The sequence below is a fragment of the Lissotriton vulgaris genome, chromosome 6 (genome assembly GCF_964263255.1).
Source record: "Lissotriton vulgaris chromosome 6, aLisVul1.2, whole genome shotgun sequence".
In the NCBI taxonomy this organism is placed as follows: Eukaryota; Metazoa; Chordata; class Amphibia; order Caudata; family Salamandridae; genus Lissotriton; species Lissotriton vulgaris.
In genome coordinates this window covers 463,388,836-463,410,606 of record NC_141694.1, presented here as the reverse complement: position 1 = coordinate 463,410,606, position 21,771 = coordinate 463,388,836, and the positions used below count along the sequence as shown (strand labels likewise).

General features: G+C 45.3%; 1 pseudogene; it reads left to right on the top strand.

Annotated features, from left to right (window-relative positions):
• The first annotated feature begins 893 nt into the window (after nt 1-893).
• Nucleotides 894-1,595, top strand: LOC147707458 (RNA demethylase ALKBH5 pseudogene; annotated as a pseudogene).
• Nucleotides 1,596-21,771: the final 20,176 nt, after the last annotated feature.

Genomic DNA, 21,771 nt, shown 5'->3' with positions numbered 1-21,771 from the left:
GTAGCTGAAAATAAATCTTCTCCCTCTACTCTCTATTCTATGCAGGTCCTATTCGGCCCAGCCCTGACCCATCAGATGGCTGGAGACAAGGCCCTCTCCAGCCCCCTGTCACTCACAACCAGACATGGAATACACAAACCTAGCAGAGGGATACTGGATGGTTAGGCAAGAAAACACCTATTTTCTAAAAGGGGTATTTTCAAACACTGAATGTAAAAATCACCCACACTCAAAGATGTATTTTAACATTCTGAGTTCAGGCATACTAAACTCGTTTTTAGGTCGAGCCTGTAACAGCACGCATGGGCTGTTCACGCGAAGACTTCATGTAGGGGCTTTCGAAAACTAACCTAAGAATCGCACACACTTGTGCTTTTTGTTTTGGCCCATGCTATTGGCTTCTGCGTGCGTCTTTTTAACAAAGACAGCTCACAATTGGCCAAAGACAGGTGCATTGTCCGCCCATGGCCTATTGGTGTTGGTTACCCGCACGGCCACCATGTGGTTTCAATTATCGTGCCCAGACATGGGTGCGAGAATTGAAACCAGATGTCTCACTGTGGCACACATGCGCACACCACTCGCATGCTTGTTCGTATTTATTCCTGTTTATCTTTTTGCCTCCTCCCACCCGAGCTCTCTGTGTTGCTTCACCCATGTCTCTGCTGCTCTAGTGTTGGGTCCGCGCTCCTTAGCTTTGCTTTGACTCCGTTGTTTCCGTTCTCTCCCTCCTACCACGCTCCCTTTAAAAAACCAAAACAACTTTTCTGCCCGTTTTCTTTTTCCTTTTTTTTGGTCTTGATATTGCCCTTGTGCCGAATGGCAGAGCTGAGCCATGCGCGGTGGCAGCTCTCCCTGCTGTAACCGGTTTTGAGTGATGTGAGCCCCGCCTTATGACCGCCAGTGGATACACGAACCTGCTGGAGAAGTTGCAGTCCATAATGCCTTACCATAAAGGCCCGGAGCCGGGCTCCAAGAGGAAGCTATCAGACGGCTAGTACAGCAACCATGAGGAGTCGCCACTGCCCCTCCTCCGCCTCTCCACTACCAGGTCGAGGAGGCATGCCGGGTGAGGCACGGGATCCGGAAGATGCTTCTCTTCAGCCCAGCAGAGTGCTCCTGCTTCGAGAGCTGCATAGGCGAGGTGGTGTGCACTGCCGAGAAGGGGCTGTACAAGGAGCACATTGTGGACCAGGCTCCATTGTGCAACAAGTATTTTTTCAGGGAGGGCTACACTTATGTGGGACAGCTGTAGAAGCACAGGCCTGGCCAGGAGCGGCTATACTCCAAGGGTGACATTGATGAGATCCCCGCCTGGGTGCACCAGCTGGTCATCTGCAAACTGGAGCAGCCCCAGGGTCATCCCCGAGGGCTTCGTTAAAAGCGCCATCATCAACGATTACCAGCCCGGAGGCTGCATAATCTCTCACGTGGACCCCATCCACATTTTCAAACAGTCCAACGTTTCCATGTCCTTCTTCAGCGATTCAGCGCTGTGCTTCGGCTGTAACTTCTAGTAGAAGTTGATCCGGGGGTCCGAGCCTGTGTTTTGTTTGCCTGATACCTTCTCAATGTATGGCGAAAGTGATGGGTAATGTCATTTTAAGTGCCAAAAGCCTAAAACATTTGTGATCATCATTATACAGCAATGCATGTCATAATGTAGTCTTTCGTTAATATAGAGCCCCCTAAAACTCGGACGGGACCTGTAACACTTCTTAAGCAATGCTCAAAATGTAATTATCAGTCTTCTTGGCGGATGGATAGATAGAAGGATTATAGTCCTTGAAGTAAGGTGGGATAAAGGCCCACTGCCCTGTGGTAAAGAAATATATGCTCACTATCCACAGGGGTGGATAGCCTAACGAAACAAGCATTTACAATGCAAAAGGTCTCACACTTTCAAAACTTTAAACTATAGGTATTTTAAATGGCAATTGCTTTTATTTATGTGCACTTTGTACTCATAGTCATTGGCTGAAGGTTTTCAAAACACATAAATAAAAGGCATTGTCGTTTACAATCAGAATGGCTCGGAATCTCGCAAATGCGAGACCTGCTGCATTGCAAATGTCGGTTCTACCTTGTTCCCTGGCTCAGTTAGGATTATAAGATGTTATAATCAAACTGCCCATTCTAGCGCCTATGGGAACAGGTAGCATTGCAATAGGGAAAAATGAAATTGGCTTTAATTCACTATCAGGACATGCCACACACATGAGAGCATGTCCTATCTTTTACATACTATGCACCTTGCCTACAGGAGTACCTTGGGTCTACCCTAGGGGTGACTAATATGTAGAAAAGGGAAAGTTTAGGCACTGGCAAGTGGGTGCACTTGCCAAGTTGACATGGCAGTCCCAGATTGCACACAGGCTCTGCAAGGGCAGGCCTGAGCCATATTTTACTAGCTGATTCTGTGGGTGGCACAACCATTGCTGCAAGCCCACAAACAGCATTTGATGTAAAGGCCCTGGGCACTCATGGTGCATTGTACTGGGGACTGAAAGGTAAATCAAATAAGCCAATCATGGAATCACTAATTAATACAATAATTTGCAAAAGAGAGCATATGCACTTTAGTACTGCAGTGGTAAAGTGCCCAGAGTTATAAAACCACCAACAACAGGTCAGAAAAAAATACAGGAGGAAGGCAAACAGTTCAGGGTTGACCCTGCAAAAAGGGCCACGTCCAACAAGGGACATTTCGGAATAGTGAGAACCAAGAACAGAGTTAAACCTTCATATTCGTGGACGGGGATTTATCTGGAAGTTTAGAGTATTGTAAGGGATTGTGGACCGTGTGCTGATTCAGATAAATGTTTACATACTTTGAGACCAAAGTTAATGCCTATGGAGTGTCCAGAGATGGTTTTGGATATGTTGGCTGTGGATTTTGTGGGTCCTGGGAAGTCCAAATCTGTTGAGTCCAAATTTATCATTGTATTAGTGGCCTATTTCAGTAAGAGGGTGGAGTTGACTATTGTTGAAAAGGCTGATGTGGACACTGTTGTGAAGTTTCTAAGAAAAGGTGTTTTTGCAAGAGGGTTTACCTAAGAGGCTTCTAAGTGACAATGGAACACATTTTACAGCAGCCAAAGTTGAGCATATTTTTAAGTAAATGGTGTACAGCATGTTAGAACTTCGGTGTATCATCCGGCCGGAAATGGTGCTGCTGAGCATTTTAATCGGGGGATTAAAGGTACTATACAAATTGCTTGTGACAATAAGAGGAAGTAGAAGTTAAAAACATGTTGTGGGGTTAGCTGTTGATGCCATCTCTCACAGGGCTCAGTCATTTTGTCCTATTGCGTGGAAGGGAGCCTTTTACAAAAGATAACATAGGATGGATGGACAGTACAAGACATGTTGAATGGTCACCTGAAGTTGTCAAGGGCAACATCATTAAAGCACAGTGAGTTTACAAAAGGAATTATGATAATAGGAATGCTACCAGGAAGGGGACATTAATAGTAGGAGATTGGGTGAAAACAGAAAACTGGGGGAAAGTTCCTAAAGGGGAGAGTGTATTTTCTGAATCATTAGAAGTTGTGGAATGTTTGAGGAATTCTGCAAGATTGAGTTGTAATAGGGCTTGGCACATGAGTTGAATTGCTAAATTTAGAGCTTATGGAAAAGGAGAAAGAGTAGATGTGGGTGGTTCTCTTGACTTGAGCGATTGGTTGAGGGAAGATGAAGTGGATGATGAGATGGACAGGTCCAAGAAGAAGCTGGATGTGCACAGGAAGAGTTGCATGCCTTCCAGGATGAACAGGAGTGTGAGGATACTGATATTATGAGGTTGGGTAGAATGGGAAGAGTAATTCACACTCCTTATAAGCTTGAGGATTGTGTACTGTGTTAGCCTTATATGTAGCCATCATTCTAGGTATTTAATTAGTTTTATTGTATAGAGTGGTTATTCTTGTTTTTTCTTCTTTTGTTGTTCATTGTATACAGGAGGGGATGTGTGGTGTTGCTGCATTCCACCTCTGGAAAGCTTTCTGCACCTCTATAAGGCAGTGGTTCCCAAACTTCTTCATCCTGCGGCTCCCTTGACCTTTAGGCCGTTGGCCACGATTCCCCATTATGCTCCTTTTGTTTGACGGGGGTGCATACACAGCCACAGGGGTCGTCCATTTTTCTCACTGAAAATAATTGGTATGAAGCAGATGAAGGTATTATAATCAAAGATGTGGAGCTCACTCATGGAAACCTAATGGGGGGGGAGGGTGGAGAAGGTCGGGGGACCAAATAAATAATTCTCTTCTGCACCTTTCATGAGGTCGCTAGGTGTCAGAGTGAGGCTATTATGTGTTTAAGGAAATGATGGACGGAGTGTTGACAATACAAGCACTCACCTCCAGTCAACTGACCTGGGTTTAATCCATCACCGTTCTTTAGCCCACTCTACCACCCCAGTTCAGACATGGACATATGCAAATCAGTCTGACCCTGTGCCTCATGGGAACAGTCCAGCCCGAACTGCCAAGCCATGCCTTTCCTGGACCGGAAACAAGCTACAGAGGACCGGTTTCTGGCATTACAGCCATCTTCAGCCTGGCCTGCTTGAATCCAGTGGCAAAGTGAGCAAGGGACTCACGTCTGAGCATACCCTGCCAACTTATGGCGAACTAAGAAAAACCAAAGGAAATGATGGACGGAGCGTTGACAATACAAGCACTCACCCCCAGTCAACTGATCTGGGTTTAATCCATCACTGTTCTGTAGCCCAATCTGCCACCCCAGTTCAGGCTTGGCCATATGCAAATCAGTCTGACCCTGTGCCTCATGGGAACAGTCCAGCCCGAACTGCCAACTGCCAACTGAAAAACTGTTTTTTCTTAGTGGACATATATAGCAGAACATGACATCTGTATATAACAATAAACTTGGATGACAGAGAAAATATTTATAGATGGGTTTACTGCCCACACTGTAGACACAAAGCCAGCTGAAAAATGTGGATGATCCATTGGTGGTCTTATGATTGTTCTTAGGAATGGATGCACTAGCACACTTACAATGATGGTTATTGATAGTCCAAATTTAATGGGGATTACTGTTACTTTTTCATCTGGATTTAGCTTGGCTATTTTTAATATTTATGTTAGGAATACTAGGGGAATCTGATAAATCACTCTCATTATAGCTCCTAGAAGAAGCCATTGACACTATACAACCAAAGATACAAATTTTAGAAGTGGCAACGTTAACACCTCTTTTGAACCCTCTGCTTACTTAAATTACATTACAAGAAAGAAAGACAAAACATCAGCATTTCTTCACAAGGGCAGAGTGCCATCAGTTTTACCATCTAACTTCTGGCCTATCCCCACAGATGTCACGTTGGTACCCGTGAGTATGGTACGCAATCTGGGGGTCAGCTTCAATGATAAGCTGAACTTGGAATCTCACATCTATAAGCTGGTCGGGAACCGTTACACTCCCATTAGAGGACTTGAGGAAGGTGTTGCCATTACTACCTTCTCTGGCCAGAGGTACAGTGGTTAGGAGAGTCATCCTGAGCCGCCTGGATTACTGTTATGCCTTGCTATTGGAGTCCCCGATATACTTGATCTCAAGGCTCCAGAGAATCAAGGCGATAGCAGCAAAGCTTGCACTGTCAAGTACACATCATTCATCAACATCTCAGGTATTAGCAGAACTGCACTGGCTTCCGGTGACCCAAAGGATACTATTCAAGTCTTTGTGTATAGTGTTCAAGCACTGCATGGACATCAAACCGCTTCAGGGTAGATTTGTATGGTATGCACTGGCGCGCAGTGTACATTTCCCATTCACCAATCTTGCAATTATCCCGAGGATAAAGAGATCTACAATGGGGGTAAGAGCGTTCGGCTTGGCAGCTGCCCGCCTTTGGAATAATCTTCCCTTGGAACTGAGGCAAACACAGGACTTATTGTTGTTTCAAATGAAAGTCAAGACCTGGCTCTTCCCTAGAGCATAATCAGCCGGTTCAGTCTCCTAGCTTACCTGCTAGGATTTTACTTGTATCTTAGCACCAGGATGCCTCAAGGGTTACAGTGCGCTTTATAAATGTCGATACATACATACACACACTACTAGGGCAACCAAAGAAAAACATTTCTAGCCTCGAATAAAAAATTAACATTCTTAACAATTAGGAAGGGCCTCAGGGCATGCAATGGATCCACTCCTTCTGATCCTAATGGAGCAGTAACATTTAAAGAGGGGACTGTACTAGCATTATTGATTACGTACTTGTTGATGTGAGACTGTTGCAACTATTGGCTGATATGAAAGTGGCAACGCACTTTGATAGTTATCACAATTCTCTAGAAGTGACTCTGATAGGTGATTCCCTGAGGCAGGAAATTAATATTTATTCAACTATAGCAGCAGCCCCTCTCATGGCTGAATGTAATGTCTAACCGAAAACTATGCTTGCAAATTAACAGAATTTGTGTAATGCACCTGGAAAAATTTGTGGGACTGCAATTTCCATTTTAAATACAAATATTGTCTTGTTTGAAGTGCTACAAATGCTTTTTTATAAGGATATCTCTAATGAGAATGTTAACCCTGTTAAGTCTGAAAAGTGGTTTGACCAAGCATGCAAAGTAGCATAGCTATCTTTAAGGAAGGCTATAATTGAGGGTTATAGCGCTAGGATTAAAGGAGCAAGAACTACATATAAGACAGCTTTGACAAAGGCAAAAAAGAGTTCGGACAACAAACTATGGCAAGATATTCTGAATGCCAGTAAATGCAATGATACTCGATTAATTTGGTGTCTTGTGGCCCAAACAAAGTCAGATGAGTTTAAGTCACATCCCTATAACATCCCAATCGAAACATGGGTGGTGCAATTCTCTACTCTTTGTGCCCCAGGAGGTTTGCATGATTTTAAGAGTAATGATAATCCTGATGTTCTCATAGCGCTGGACACTATCACTGCTGTAGTTTTAGGCATTGAAGATACAATCAGACTTCCTAAAATCTGTTAAAGCCTCTGGCCCAAAATAAATTCCAGAGACTTTTAGAATGCTATAGCAGCCAGGGGCATGGTGCTTGACGCTTGACTTGGGGGCTGAAATTGTAGCAATACAGAAAAAGAGGTGATGCAATTGAACCATCAACCTATAGCCCAATTAGCTTGATTGATTATGCCCCAAAAATGTCTTGATTGGGTAAATACTAATGAAATGTTGGCTCCTTCAGGCAGGGTTTAGAGTCAAGATCAGTACAACAGACCTGATTTTTAAGTTTGCTATTTTATACTGGAATTGTTTTGTTGCAGAACCAAAAACTTTATGTGACTTTTATCGACCTAAGAGCACTATTTAATCTTATTCCATGCCCAAATGTATGGCAAGCCCTGATGAAAATGGGGGTCCCAGGCAATTCAGTATATTTAATTAACAAACTGCATGTAAATGAATATGCCCAAGTTAGCTGGGGTTCTTATGGAGAATAAATGGATCGTATCCCCATTGAGAAAGGAATTTGCCAGGGCTGTGTCCTGGCACCCACATTGTTCTCTTTGTACATTAGCGATGTTATAGAAGCCTTTGAGCAATGTAGAAATTATTTGCCCGTTTTGAATACTGGTAAGATACAAATTCTGCTTTTTGCTGATGACTCTCTCCTTATTTCTAAAACTATGGGTCTTCAAATGTTAATTATACATTTTTAAGCTTTTGTAAGTCTAGAGGTTTAGAATTAAATATAAGTAAAACAAAAAACATGGTGTTTGAGAAAAATGAAAACAAAAGTTGCACTGTCTGTGTACGTAGGGAGACATCCTTTACATCGCATGTGATACCTTGCATGCCATTACAACACAGTCATTAAAACAACTGCGTTTTTACATCACATACCTTTACAACGTAAGTGGTTACAAAGACTTGTTGTAGGGGGTACAAAACATTGGATTTAAAATCCAACACCTTCCCTGCTGTTTCACACACTGGAGAACAATCAATCAACAGAATTTGTATAGCGCGCTACTCACCCGTAGGGTCTCAAGGCGCTGAGGGGGGGGGGGGGGGGGTCGCTACTGCTCGAACAGCCAGGTCTTGAGTTGTTTCCTGAAGGAGAGTTGGTCCAGGGTCAGCCGTAGGTGAGTGGGGAGGGAGTTCCATGTTTTGGCTGCCAGGTAGGAGAAGAATTTTCCTCCGATGGTGGATTTGCAGATTCGTGGGATGGAGGCGAGGGCGAGGCTGGCGGATCGGAGCTGGCGAGTGGGTGTGTAGAATGTGAGGTGGCTGTTGAGGTACTTCGGGCCCGTGTCGTGGAGAGCCTTGTGTGCATAGGTGAGGAGTCTGAATGTGATCCTCTTGTTGATGGGGAGCCAGTGCATGTCTTTCAGGTGGGTAGAGATGTGGCTGTGGCGAGGGATGTCCAAGATGAGTCGTGCTGAGGCGTTCTGAAAGCGCTGGAGTCTTTTCTGGAGTTTGACTGTGGTACCAGCGTAGAGGGTGTTCCCGTAGTCCAGTCGGCAGTTGACAAGGGCCTGGGAGACCGTCTTCCTGGTTTCTGTGGGGATCCATCGGAAGATCTTTTGGAGAATGCGCAGGGTGTTGAAGCAGGATGACGAGACGGCATTGACTTGCTTGGTCATTGTGAGGGAGAAGTCCAGGATGAAGCCCAGGTTGCGTGCGTGTTCATTGGCTTGGGTGTGGTGCCCAGGGCAGGGGGCCACCAGGAGTCGTCCCAGGCGGAGGGAGATGGTCCGAGGATGAGGACTTCTGTCTTGTCTGAGTTCAGTGTCAGATGGCTGATCTTCATCCATTCCGTGACGTCTTTCATTCCTTCCTGGAGGTTGGCTTTGGCGGTGGCGGGGTCGTTGATGACGCAGATGATCAGCTGGGTGTCGTCGGTGTAGGTGATGATGTTGAGGTTGTGTTGGCATGCGATGGCTGCGAGAGGGCTCATGTAGATGTTGAAGAGGGTGGGGCTGAGTGAGGATCCTTGCGGAACGCCACAAATGACTTCGGTGGCTGCGGATCGGAACGGAGAGAGGCGGGCTCTCAGGATTCTTCCGTCGAGGTAGGAGATGATCCACTCCAGGGCCGCTCCTTGGATTGCGGTGTTGCTGAGGCGCTGTATCAGGGTGCGGTGGCATACGGTGTCGAAGGCTGCTGAGAGGTCCAGGAGGATGAGGGCAGCAGTTTCCCCGTTGTCGAGCAGGGACCTGATGTTGTCGGTGGCTGCGATGAGGGCGGTCTCGGTGCTGTGGTTTGCTCGGAAACCAGACTGTGAGGGGTCGAGGGATCCGTTGGTCTCGAGGAAGGCGGAGAGTTGTCTGTTGACGGTCTTCTCGATGACTTTGGCTGGAAAGGGGAGGAGGGAGATGGGGCGGAAGTTCTTCAGGTCCGTGGGGTCCGTGGTGGGTTTCTTCAGGAGGGCGCTCAGCTCGGAATGTTTCCAACTCTCCAGGAAGGTGGCGGATGCGAAGGAGCTGTTGATGATGTTCCGGAGTTGGAGTGCGATGATGGAGTCGGCTTTGTTGAAGATGTGGTGTGGGCAGGGGTCGGTAGCGGAGCCGGAGTGGATGGTGTTCATCAGGCGGGTGGTGTCTTCGGTGCTGACAGGGGACCAGGTACAAAGGGTGGTAGTGGGGGGCACTGGTTCGGTGGTTGGGTGCTTGGTCAGCGCACCAAAGCTGTTGTGTATGCCCGGATTTTGCGGTGGAAGAACGAGGTGAGCGTGTCGCAGAGGTCTTTCGAGGGTGTGCTGTTGTTGTTGCAGGCGCTGGAGTTGGAGAGCTCTTTAACGATGCTGAAGAGTTCCTTGCTGTTGTGGGTGGTGTTGTCCAGTCGTCCTTTGAATGTTGTCTTCTTGGTGGTGCGGATCAGCTGGTGGTGTTTGCGGATGGCGTTCTTGAGGGCAGTCATGTGTTCTGATGTCTGGTCGTGGCTCCAGGCTTTCTCGAGGGTGCGGCAGGTTTTCTTGGAGTTTTTGAGGTCGTTGGTAAACCACGAGGCTTTCCTGCTGCCTGGTCTGCTGGGAGGATTCTTCAGTGGTGCGAGTTCGTCGGCGCAGTTGGTGAGCCACTGTGTGAGGTTGCGGGCTGCTTCATTGGGGTCCGTCGTGTTGGTGGGAGGGTTCTGGCTGAGGGCGGTGGTGAGCTGGTCGGCGGTGATCTTGCTCCAGATTCTGCTGGGAACCTGTTGCGGGTGGTGGTGGGTCGTGATTCTCCTGAAGTTGAAGTGGACGCAGCTGTGGTCTGTCCAGTATAGTCCAGTTGAGTGGCTGAAGGAGATGTGCTTGCTGGAAGAGAAGATGGAGTCGAGCGTGTAGTCAGCGCAGTGGGTGGGGTTGTTCACCAGTTGCTTGAGTCCGAGGTTGACCAGCAGGGCGGCGGTGTTGCAGTCCTTGTTGTTCTCCAGGTGGAAGTTGAGGTCCCCTAGGCGGATGTGGTCTGTGGAGATGAGGGCGTGCGGACTGACGAAGTCTGCGATGGTTTCTCTGAATTGTGTGCGTGGTCCCGGGGGTCTGTAGATGAGGGTGCCTCTGAGGGTGGTCTTGGGGTCAGTGTGAATCTGGAAGTGAAGGTGCTCGGCGGCGGTGAGGGTGTCGTCGGAGTTGGTCGTGATGCGGATGGTGTTTCTGTGGATGATGGCAATGCCTCCTCCGGTTTGGTTGACGCAGTCCCTCCGGGTGATCTTGTAGCCATCCGGGATGGCTATGGTGATGTCGGAGGCTGAGGAGGCGTTCATCCATGTTTATGTGAGGAAGGCGATGTCTAGTGATGTTGTGTCGAGGAGGTTCCAGAGTACGACGGCGTGCCTGTTGACGGAGCGGGTGTTGAGCAGGATGCACTTAAGGTGGTTGTTGCCGGAGCTCGGCTTGGCGGGTGCAGTCCAGGTTCGGAGGCAGGTGAATTTGCAGGCTTGGCAGGTGAGGGGTCCGTTGGTGCGTTTCAGAGTGGCTCGGTAGCAGGCGGGGTTCCGGCTGGCATTGAGTGTGTGGAGGGTGGCGGCATCATAAGTTAGACAGGTGCGTTGGCATCATTGAGGATCAGGGGTCCTGGCACTGGGTGCGGTCCAGGCACGGACGGGCGCAGACGGGCTTGCCTTTGGCGCACAATCGGTGCGCCCGCTGCGCATGTCCGCTGCGCGGTAGCTTCGAGGTCTTCATAAGTAAGGAGTAAGGGTGGGCGTAGTGGGCGTAGTGGGGTTTCGCGAAGCTACGCGAAGTGGGCAAAAAACTACGCCCACCCACGCACTTTGCGTAGCCCCACTGCGCGCCACCCGCCTCCCTCTCGCCCTCCCTAAATGCTTAAATTACCTTAAAAATGAATTATAAAACCACTTACCTTGCCCGCTGCGTCTCCGGGGCTCCCTATCGTCATTGCGCCACCGGCGCCGCCGCCTTAGATACTAATGCATGCGTGTTGTGTGCTTATCTAGGTTCCTGATCGATACTGTGACCTTATGCCCCTATTCGGCTATAAATCCATTTATTCCCTATATTGGCATAACCGTTCAAGTGCGATTTTCTGAACAGTCATCTCTGGCCTCACACGAACAGAGCCACATTCCAGCATGACTCTCTGCTACTTCCTTTGCGACCAATTAGTGCAATGACAGAGCAGCAGTCACTATCTGATATTCCTAGATAACACTCCGAGTTCTTCAACAAGATAAAAACTCAGCAAACCTGGAAATCCCCGCTTGCTATGTTTTGATTAGTAATGGAACTCTAATGAGCAACTGATAACTGTCACTTCCTAGTGACATCTTTAATTGACGTCTTATGTCCAGCAAACTTGCGTCAAACCCGGCACCTGTCAGGTATAAATATTACCAACGTTGCCTTAAGCAATGTGAGCTGTGAGCTGTGAGCTGTGAGCTGTGAGCTGTGAGCTGCAAGCTACTGTTGCTGATGCTGGCTGCCTGCATGACCCTGTGTTGGTAAAAACTAGCACTCTGTCGCTGCAGCCTGCTATCCTGTGGTGGTGAAGCTGCTGATTACCATTATCGCCGCTACAGCGCGAACTATGGTGCAGTACGCTTGAGGAGCCGAGCAGCCGTCCTCTGCGAAGACATCCAGCCGATTCCAGCTGCCCGCGGACGCTGTCACCCCTCCTTCCTCGACGCGCTGAGAGAAGCCGCTGCCTTTCTCGTGCAGAGAAATCCAGTCCCGGCGCTTCCGGTTTACCCTCGCGGGTGACTGGGATATCGAGAGAGAGCCCTGAAGGAGATACCAATCCTCCATCATTCTATTCAGAGGTATGGTGTTGACTAAACCCTTAGACGAGAATTCTTGAAACAAACCTTAGCAAAACCAACTTAACTTAAAGCTACTTACTTACTCCCCTTTCACGTGTTAGGCTTAGGTCAGGCACACTGGGGTAGGCTTAGTTAGAAGCACCAGTTGAGTATGTTAGCCTAATGTATATATGACTGTATATATGTTTTATTACTTTTAAACCATTGTATGGCTAAGAAACCATATCAATGCTTTTACAGTTCTATTTCGCAATACTTATCTTACTGTACGTACTTTTTATAATAACAATTATTGCAATTGTGGCAATACATTTCTCTTGTACGAGAAGAAAGACTGTTCAATAAATGTTAACCCTTTATTGACAAACGCCCGTCTCTCTATTCTCTACATCTCGTGAAAGTAAACTGCACTAGACTGACTGAGTGAAATACATGTCTATTGTTTCACACGACCCTAGAGATCGACTCTTGATCTGAGGAGCAAAGTTGTCATGTTGCACGGTTGTTGGAAAACTGAATCCCTTCTTGTCTGTGCCAAGGAAGCTGATCACTTCCTATGCAGAGAAGAAAGTTTCCAGTGACCTCTGAGCTAGTTGGTAACACAACCCAATTAAGTTTAGCATAGTCAGTGGAGGCCTGGAATATAAGCAGTTCCACGTCGATACTACTGTTTATGTTATTCCAATGCGCAGGGCCTAGTGGGAAACTAGGAACTACACTACATGGCGCCCAAACGTTTGGTAAGGCGATAAACTAATGCAAGACTTGTAGAGTAACTCAGTCGTGCATATTTCACACCCCTTTCTCCCGTAAATACTCCAATAGACGTCTGGAGTGGGTGAAAGGTTAAAATCCGCCCGACCTTAGTAGGAAGAGATTCCTATGTAAAGCTCTGGTTTATTCAACGTTGAAGGATACAGTGTTCCAAAATATTGTGCACCTAATCTTTGTCTCCTTGGAGACCTACTCTGCAAAAACTGCATTTATACAATGTCAGTAGAAAACAACGGCACCGCTGGGGCCGCAGCAGATGCGACTCAGCGAGGTCCCGAATACACAGACCCGGGTGCTATTATCATCCCGGTCCAGTTAAGAAGATCTATAACTTTAAAACTTATAGAACACGGACTGACACCTCAAGGTGGTACAGTGATTTTTGTGATAGAGGCTCACGAGTATCGGCAGACAGAGGTATTCTATTCATGGATAAACTTTCCAGCGGTAAACGCTATAACACAGGAGTTTCACTATTACAAAATAGAGGAACCTCCGGGAGAGTACGCTCCTTTCGAGGAGATTGAAATCCCACTTAAATTTCAAGAGCACCTGCTCTGGTTTAATGGCGCCCTAAAACACAATGATCACATAACTAGGCTCGGTCCACTAGGTAGACCAGGAGCCACGTGGCCGGTTCTAGCCAGCTACACACCACATCCTGACATTGCAAGAATGTCTAGAGAAGAGCTGTTAGCACAGCTAAACACATTAATAAAAATACATAGGTAATTAGTCCAATATGTAATGCGGACTGCAACAGTCAAGCCAGCTGTTAATACACCACAGCTGACCCCTCATCAGGGGAACACAAATAAAATTACACCACAGAACATACAGTCATGTCTTGGTAAAACACCCGTAAAACGGGAACAAATTCCTTTCTGGTTAGCCCAGAAAATCACTCAAATAGAGGCAGTATTTCCTGATACTACCCCTATTGAGAAACACAGAATCTTGACCATCTGCCTTCCTATGGGAATCGCACCACACGTGGAGGACTGCGACACTTGGGGTACAGTCTTTGCTTCCATTTACACAAAAACACACGGTGTCCCGTCTATGGCGGTAATACCAGAAGTGCTAAAACAGATTCAAAATGAATTCGGTCCAGAGCTCGCTTTAAATCTAGGTATGAAATTACTGAAAGACTTCAAGCAAGTCACGGCTATATTATTAGCCAACATAAAGGGAGAAGCAGCATCTGTGGCGATTCGCCAGAAGTTGAGGGAAACAGATATAAAAGATCCTGTTGAGCTAGCAAAAATCATAGAAAAATGCTATGAAGAATTAGGTAGAGACAGCTTGGGTGGAAAACCAGTTAAGCCCCAACTGCTCGAAAATCCTGAAAAATTATTTATTAAAAATAATTCAAATACTCCTAAAAAGAGCTGGGATGGAAATAAACAATCCACTCCCAAGGAAAAAGTTTTCCAGTCCAGAGGAAGGTCTCCTCGACGGAGGGAAAGAACTCCGACTCGAGAACGCCAGTCTCCCCAGCGGGAGCCCTCTGAGAAAAGATATAACCTTAGAAATAGGGATAATATAAAAAAACCTGATAGATATCAAAGTATTTATACACGTCCCTCTCGATCTCTTCCACAGAATTCGGAAAGAAGAGGACGGTCAGACCCAGGAGAGCACACCAAGTCCAAAGACAAGGAACCTGCTCAAAATAAGAAATCTCAATTTCAGAAAAAGAAGGTAGCCAGTATTAGAGTAATCAACCATGCCGAGAATACTGAGGACACAGTTGAAAAACGGGGAGTGGGCATTGACAATGTTGGACAGTGCAGCAGAAATCAGTATAGCGCGCAAGATCTTGATGAGTCATCTGGAGACAGTGGACACGAATGAATACATTCAGGTTGAAACTGCCGACGCCAGGCTTAGCGAGCCCCATAAAATATACGAAATAACTTTGCGTATGGAGGGTGATAAGACTAGGAAAATTAAGGGTCTATTTTGGGATAAGCTCTCAAAAGGCTATGATATTCTGTTAGCTGAAAAAGATTGGCCCCCGGAGTTTGTCAGGGAGTGCCCTCGTGGCGAAGAAGTGATTATGCCTGCCTTCTCGAATCACATACCGATTCACAAAAAATACACATATGCAAGGAAATGGGCAGTAGCCCAGACACCTGCATTGTATAAAAATCATGTAGGATGGGATGAGGATTCACCGCCTCACAAAATCCAACTAAAAAGTGAACCAACTGCCCAACGGCAGTATCCCATAAAGCAAGAAGCTAAAAAACAGGTCAGGGAGATCTTAGATCAACTTGAGTACCAGGGGGTGATTGAAACATGCACCTCTCAAATGAACAATCCTTTGTTTCCTGTCTCCAAGCCAGACAATTCATATCGTCTAGTTTTGGACTACAGACATCTTAATACATGTTGCAAAACCTTTGCAGTACAAAACTCGCATAGTGCAGCCCTAATGAATAACATAGTTAGGAAAAAATATAAAACGACATTAGACATTTCTAATGGTTTCTTCTGTCAAAACATTGCACCAGAAAGCAGATATTTGACCGCTTTCTCTGCATTTGGGTCGCAGAAAAAATTCTGTCGACTCCCACAGGGGTTCAAGAACAGCCCAGGACTATTCTCAGCTAGGGTAACAGAGTTACTACAAATCTATGATGATGAAGCATTATCTTACGTAGATGATATTTATCTCACAGACGACGACTTGGATACTCACTTGAAAAGAGTGAACACCATTATACTTGGGTTCGCAGCAGAGGGTTACAAATTCAACTTTAAAAAGTCCCGAATTGCCCATCTGACAGTACTATTTTTAGGGTACGAATTATCAAGTGAAGGGAAAAGCCTAGCGGACAACTTCTTAGAGAAGTGCGCTGTACTCCAAGCTCCAAAAACGCTGAAGAATTTACAATCCATTCTAGGTTTTCTGAATTTCGGAAGAACTTACATCCTAAATTACGCAGAGAGGGTTAAACCTCTCTACGAACTAATTAAACCTGATTTAAAACAAATCAATTGGACTCAAAAACACACAGAAATTTTGAGATCACTGCAAACAGACATGTTAGCAAAAACAAAGTTAGATACGCGTGACAACACGATCGATCTTGTAATCCGAGTCATCCCAGGAAGATGCGGATTCACGTACCTAACCTCTAATGAGGGAGAAAAGGTACCAATTTCAATTAAATCTCACTTGTACACACAAGCAGAAAAAGCATTCAGTGGCACAGAAAGAACTGTGAACGCAGTGCAAATCGCATTAGCAAATGAAAGAGAACTAGCACACGGTAAACGGATTAATATCCTTACAGCGGAATCCGCCTTCGAGGCGCTATTCAGCCCAGTAAACCTGCCTACAGTGTCACTGGATCCGAAATGGATACAGTGCATAGATTCTCTAGGAGCGGAAGACGTGAAATACTATTTTGCCCCGCAATTTGAAGAACTGAATGATTTAGAATATGAAGAAGAATATCCTCTGCCAATCGAAATTTTGCCTCTCCCACAATACGCCTGTATAATCTATACAGATAGCTTTGTACAGCATTTCAACGTAGAGAGCAAATCCTACGATGCAGCATGTGCGATCATTAAAGGTCGTTGGCTGTGAGGTAAATTCAGACCGAAAATAACAAAAACTGAATCAGTAAAGTACTGTTCGGCTCAAAGAACTGAAATCAGATCTTTAAAGATGGCGCTCGAAAATGCAGAACGCGAATTCCCCACACTTATAGTGTGCGATTCTCATTTTTGCGTCAATTCTTACAATAACAAACTGCAGAGTTGGATCGAAAACGACTACAAAGATGACACAGGTGCCACAATAAAGCATAAAAAGCTCTGGAACGAGGTAGCTCTTTTACACAAAGAACTACAAAAGACTCACGTGATTCACGCACAGAGTCTTCAACGTGATGGCGTTCACGTTGCAGGGAATTCATTGGCTAATACAGCCACCGCGGAAGCAACTAACCCGGCTTCCGTAGCCACAAAAAAGCGTACAGATAAGTACATAGACGGGGAAACCATGCTGGCAGTAAGAACGACCGTAAAAGGCGACTGTGCAGCACTACCCGTAAACTATCCACTCAATTATGCATACATAATCGATGCAAACTCCGTTCCTTTTGCTCGAATCCCTGGAGTGGGGGACAGAGTAATTCCAAACAGGAGCAGGAGGGGCTTCCTCTTACTGGAAGCACACATGGGGTTGGGTCTGAAACACCAAACAATCAAAGCCTCTCTGAAAGAATTACAATCAGAGTACTGGTGGCCAGGAATGAGTATAGATATTCAATGTTTTGCTCAAAATTGTGAAGACTGCAATAGAGATCGCAGTAATGAACAGGCCAGTGCAGTTTCAGGATCCCTTCTAGACAGCATAAGGCGGTCTATCTGCGCAATCAAAGAAGAGAAACGCGTCCCAGTGTACACCATTAAGACGAAAAGCACTTAAAAGATGTGGCCTCCAGCGCTCGGCTGACGCTAGAACGGTTATAAAAGATTTGCGAGTCAATATCGGCACATACGCAATTACCACGTTCCATTCTGACCAGGGTCCTGCTTTCAGCTCTCGAGCCTATAAGGAGGCCATGGCCAGCATGGGAATTGGGTTGCGGTATTCTTGTCCGTCGCACCCCGAAGGGAATAGTGTGGTAGAAAGAAAAAACCGGGACATAAAGCAATCTATAACAGCGGAGGTATTAGGTTCAGGCGCTGGGTGGGTCAAACATTTAATAAGTGTCCAGACTAGTCTTAACAACATGCCAAGAAATTCTCTAAAAGGTTTCAGCCCATACGAACTATTGTTCGGAATTAGAATGAACGTTCAGGACCTCGATAGTCAGATATCAGTGGTACAAGAAGAAAAAACGCAGTTTGATGTAAAAGACCGTTTGGCTGTTTTACAGGAACTGAATGAAACAAGAAAATCATTAAGCAACATAAAGTTAAAGCAACAGCCAAGTACCACTGACGAGGCACCACCCGCAACAGCCCCAGCAAGGCCTGTCTGGATTCCAAAGATTGGGGATCTAGTCAGAGAAAAGATCGCGGTTAAGAAGGAATTTGGGCCTTCTTACAGAAAAGCAGTACCTGTCTTAGCAGTCACCGTAACAAGATCAGTTGTGCTACCGCCCCTTGCTGGTAAAAAGGAGAACAGAGTTGTGTCTATCGATCTGGTAAAACCACAAGCATGTGGCCTATAATCAACAGTAGGCCCAGTGGACTCCCAAGAAACAACAGAATACCCAAACTTGCAACAATCCAAGAGGTTCAAACTGAAAGACTAATCACATTCGATCAGCCTGCAGTGCACAATGAAGGACTATGCAATAATGCCATGGAACTCGTGCCTCTGGAAACACAGATTGAAACAGTTCGTCAAGAAACAACACCAGTCTACAATGATGTGGCATCAGAAAGTGCTACCGAAAGACAGATTGAAAGAACAATCCCATCAATTGACAGAACTGCCTCTGGTTATTTCATCAACTTCGACAACTTCTCTGAAGATTTAAATGACCCCGAAGTGATGCCAGAAACAAAAAAGTCTTTTAAAGAAAAAGCAACGGAACTCTTTCATCAACTGAAGGAAATCTACCTTATTTCCCCTTGGCTAGAGTTCTGGTTCGGTCTAGGTGTATTTTTCCTCCTGCTTTGGCTCATCATGGTACTGTGTTTGGGAAAATTCATTGAAGGAAAATATATTACAATGGACACAGCAAGTCAGAACATCAACCTAGTCCTGAAACCACACAGATCATCCCACGTGAAGAAAAGAGAACTGTCAACAGTAAATGTCACAGCAATTCCAATACCTGGTGGGGTAGTATGGGAGAAAACAGACTATGAGATCTATGGTCCGGTCGAAATCCTGAAGTATCCTCATCAACTAAAGGTTTCCTTAAGTGACTTTGTGACACCTAGTACATTCTCTGATGATTGGGACTTTAACAGTATTAATGACATGATGTCTGATTTAGTAATGTCAGCTAGATTCACAGATCATGATTATTTACAAGGTTCATCCAGTTATGAGCAGTTATTCTGTTATACCCATTATGGGGATCATTACTTGCATAAATCTGCACAGCCTAGAAATGTTTTTATGTATAATCAATGGGAACATTGTGCTACACCACCTAAAAGCAGTTCTAAAGCATTTTTTGAGAAATTCAAATACTTCTCAGGGTTTAACACCAGTGATGCAGAAACGTTTTATTACAAACTGTTAGATAAAACAGGAATGAAAACAATGCTGACAAATTCTAAATTGATATATTCAGAAGCATTTTATGACAAAATGATGACATTTGGTTTTGATTATTGGAAAAATAATATTGAAACGAAAACAATTTGGGGTACAAAAGATTGGCAGGTGCAAGGCATTGAAGCACTATTTAGAACCTGCATGATACCTGAACAAATGCTATTTTTAAATGACACTGTACACCAAACATCTTGTCTTGGCCTAGCTAAGATCAAAGACCTTAAAACACCGTCTATACCAAAGCCAATACCAGAAAATACAACAGCTGATATTGAGTTAGACGTGTCACACATTTTACATTTCAACAGAACACATCCTGATTGGAAAAAGTGGTTAATCTGGCCTACAGACACAAATAGCTGTCAAGATAGGTTCCTGAATAAAACACAGGGTTTAAAAATGACCAGATTAGACCCTAGATACTCCCAGAGACAACATCCAGGGATTATAACAACATACAGTGTAGGGAAACTCTGCCTAGAATGGCTAACTACATCCACACTGGCTGAAATTAAGCAACACTTGTCTTTATTAAAAGATGGTGCTGATTTGCGCGATTTCATTCTTGGACCACGCAAACAGCGTCAAAAGCGTTTCATAGCGACCAGTATCTATGCTGCTTACAACGAGGCTTGGAAAGTAAAGCAAATTGAAACTGCTGAAAAAATACGAGAAATTGATTGTATTAATTTGGAGAAATCACTTTCTGTGGTAGACAATGGGTTAATGACTCTGTCTTCCAGAATATATTCTTTGGACAATATTGTATCCTCTGCCTTTGATGTGATAGACAGAGATTTGCTAATGTTACAACATGGCCAATCTCAATTACGCTCTATTATAGAACTAGGCTGGACGCTGCAAAATCTTCGTTCAGGCTATGTGCCTTGGCGTTTAATCAACACAACGTCATTATTTTCCAGTTTTAACCTTACTGATAAACAGATCAGTTTGGCACAGAAAGGAGCAGACTATACAATCCTGAGCATCGAAAAACTCAAGAGATTACCATTGACAATGTCAGAGAGTCCTGTCATTGAATGGATAATACACGGAATTATCACAATTCCGATAACAACTTTCCGATTTCATAAATGCCTTGAGTACATACCTGCTGGCCAATATGAACAATTGGGTAAAGGATATGTAAAATCCGAATGGAAATTACCATACACTCATTCTTGCTATAGTGACAGTGACAAAAATGTATTTCTTAGTGGTAACAACTGTAAACATTCACTAAGCGGTATACTTTTGTGTCAGGGTATTAATTTACACGGAGCATGTGATGGAAATTCAAACAACCTTTCATGCCACCAGCTAGTCACACCTGCAACTCAGATAGAGCCCTTCTTTATGCAACTCGCAAACGGGAGTTACATTCTTAGAACGGATCACAGGTGTTGTGGCCTCGCGCCAGGGAAAAGTTATCTAGTACAAGTAACGTCCATGGTCAAATGTTGTATGCAAGCATTGTTCCCGAGCGGGCCTCCAGACATAGTGACTCCCCTCTGGCCTCGTCTGAATCTCTATTCTATACGAATTGATACATTAAGCAAAATGAAATCTGTACTTTTACAGACAACAGTGCCTATAACGTCATCTAAAGAGACGTATGATCTTCTAGTCGCAAGGACGGCTACTGAAGTCCATGACCTTTTATCACCAAATTGCCCCGTGCATTTCGTAGAAATGTTCAGCCAACTCCTTAACATGTCTAGTGCAACAAGCATCCCAGGCATATTTAAGACAGTCTTTACGGGACTGCTAACACCCTTCCAGGCAATTTTGGGAATCTTTCCTAATTTTGTGCACTCCATTTTTGGCGGCATACCACTATTCTTGGGACTCATTGCAGGGATTCTATTTTTGACCCTTCTGCTACGTTATGGCAAGCCTCGGCTCAGACATAGCTCCCATGGGAATGGAAGAGACAATCCTAGCAATGCGCTACAGGGACAGGATAACTAACGTCCTCGGATTGGCCAGGCTGAGAGATCTAAACATGACCTGGTTCCTTTCATTCAGACCGATGTGGCAAAATTGCATTTTACCTGTGCTACGGTGTATGCTTTGCGGCGATGAATGCGTGTTGGACATCTGTCTTTCACTTCCATCAGCAGTACCAATGGACGTCGATACTTTGCTCAGTCCAATAACGGCTCACGCATTGTGTTGTCCCCAGCGGCTACCAATCCTGATGACGGCATTCGTGGAGACTCCTGTACTACAGCCAAGTGGTAACAGTGGAGCGAGTGACAAAAGCAACATCATCCAGGTACAACGTTCTGTGAGCATTGCTGGTCCTGCCTTCGATGACAGCAATCATTCTCACACCTGCCAAGTTACAGCGCTATCTAATTTGGTTGAACTGTCACCTGAATTTGTAGACCAATTCTTTGCGAGCCTGTCTGATACGATGTTCTCACCCACAGAGAAACAATAACTTTTGAGAAGCTTTCCGACACACAGCGTTCCCATGAACTCTGAATTCGGCCTTCAGTTTTG